We start from the raw sequence: 2,225 nt of genomic DNA, 5'->3' as shown, positions 1-2,225 counted from the left end.
CCGTTTGTCATGGGCCCCACCGGTACCATTTGGACTAAAAAGACTAATTCTTTTACTTGTGCACAATTTTATTTTATTCTATTTTTTTGCTACTTTGGGGGAAATGTTTATACTTGAAGTTCTGTTAAAACCTGTTGTAATACTGTGTTGTTTTAAAATTCTTTTAAAAGGCTTAGCATCACTAAAGTACTTTTAAGCCACATAACTGTGTTTTGTCTGGTTTCTCTGTCATTCATGTACCAGAACTCTAAGAGTCGTTCTTAATCTTCTGATACTAGCCCAAATTACTCATACCTTGGTAATTATCTATCTGTACTGTATATACCTCCACGTAAGTGCTACATTTTCACCTTTAATGTTAGCTCTGTCTGAAGTAGCTTTGCAAGCTGTGCTCCAGTGAGTGTTTGGTACACTCACTCAGACTGAGGTATGGCACCACAGTGTGTTGCAACCCCTACTTTTAAAATCCCCTCTGCAGACAAAAGGAAATGTCTCAAGTAGGCAAAAGGATGGTTCCTCAGTGTGTGACTTCACATTTGTTGGAAACAAGTGTCCAGTGCTGTGCTGGTCGGTGCCCCAACCCCATCTCTTTGTTCTAAGTCACATGGTTTTTGGGAAATCAGGAGGTGAAGCTCATGATTGTTCCTTTTATTCATTAAGAAGTCATGTTTATGCAGAAACCCCGAACTCCTTATACCTCTCATAACCAATTACCATTGGTTAAGAGCAGGTGGGAGGAGTTTGTGAGAGGCAAATGTAGCATCGCATGTTACTGATCTCACTGTATATAAAGAACAGGGTCTGGTAGGATTTGTAAGAAGGCAGCTGCATCTACAAAAGCAAGAGCTCAGAGGTGAGTTTATGCAAAAGAAAGAGAATAACTTGTAAAATCTGTGCATGTCAAAGTATGTAAAGATGCATGGGATGGGAGAAGGGTCAGTGTAAATCAGTGTAACGTTTTTCAGAATCAGGATCTTTCAGATGAAACACTTTAACCTGAAGAGGATGAAAATTATCTGAAGGTTTTTATGATCCTTATCTCTCAGCAAATTTTAACACCAGTGACAAGATGTGCAGTTATTTCTCTATCTTGTGCACAGAGAAATATAAACCTGTTTTATTTTTAATTTAATTAAATTTTCATCTTTGATTGACTGTATGATTCACAGATTTCCTGTAAAGATAAGAAGTTACTGAGATGGAAGTCCGTGATGAGACTGCAGTGGCAGGTGAGGAGAAGGAAAAGAGAATTTTCTGTTTGGGGCAGTGTTGCTGTTGTGGTAATGTACAGTTTTGTATCATTTTCTGTTCCCATTTTCTCTCTGCTGCAATGCACCACATTGGTGTTTTAAAGACAGCTGAAAACAGCTTGATTAGTTTTCATCTTTTCCGTATTTCCCTCTTTCAGTTTGTAAAGATTTAAGTGCATTAAATTAGGCGGGTGTCCCCTTAAATAGTTCCAAATTGTATGAGTAGCAGGTGCATTTCTGGAGGGGTGGGTTGTGTGTTTGCTGTTAGAATTAACATACTATTAATCTTATAATGCAGAGATGAAATTTGATTTAAAGCTTTAGATTTATATTATTTTGCAGATTAATTACGCTATTATAGGTAAGGCTACCCAGCAATTTAGGACTGCAATGATTCGTCCAGTAAATCAGATAAAAATCATTATAAAATATCCTAAATCTTTTGTTTAAATGATTTGTTTAAGGTATGATCGCTTAGTTGTCACTATGTAAATGTGAGCGTTTCACCGACATTTTCAGCTAAAAATAGACCTGCAATAAAAAAGTATTTAGGGTCACATTTGTGATGAAAAGTATGGCAACATTAAGCCCATGTGGCACCCAATTTTCCAACAAGACCGATCATAACAACAGCAGAAGTGATACAGATTTGTAGAAAATCACTGTGTTGCTGGTCAGTTGCCCAACCTCATCTCTTTCTTCTAAGTCACATTTCTGTTTCTGGTTTCTGGAAAAACCTGAGGTGTTGCTATTACTCCCCAATTGTTCTTTCTGATATCACCCATTAATAAGTCATCTTTATGCAGCTGTCATAGTTTAACATGAAGCTGTACTCTGTCTACACGCACCACAGTGAGCTCAGGAGGAGTGAAAGAAAACATTTTTGACATTGACATTACCAATAAGTTTGATGTGTCACATGGCCCTCTTCCTATTGAAAAAACAAAAGTTGTATCCAAGATGGCCGACTTCTAA

The sequence above is a fragment of the Pundamilia nyererei genome, unplaced genomic scaffold (assembly GCF_000239375.1).
Source record: "Pundamilia nyererei isolate P.nyererei 1_Seehausen unplaced genomic scaffold, PunNye1.0 scaffold00697, whole genome shotgun sequence".
Taxonomy (NCBI): Eukaryota; Metazoa; Chordata; class Actinopteri; order Cichliformes; family Cichlidae; genus Pundamilia; species Pundamilia nyererei.
This window is presented reverse-complemented; position numbering follows the sequence as displayed.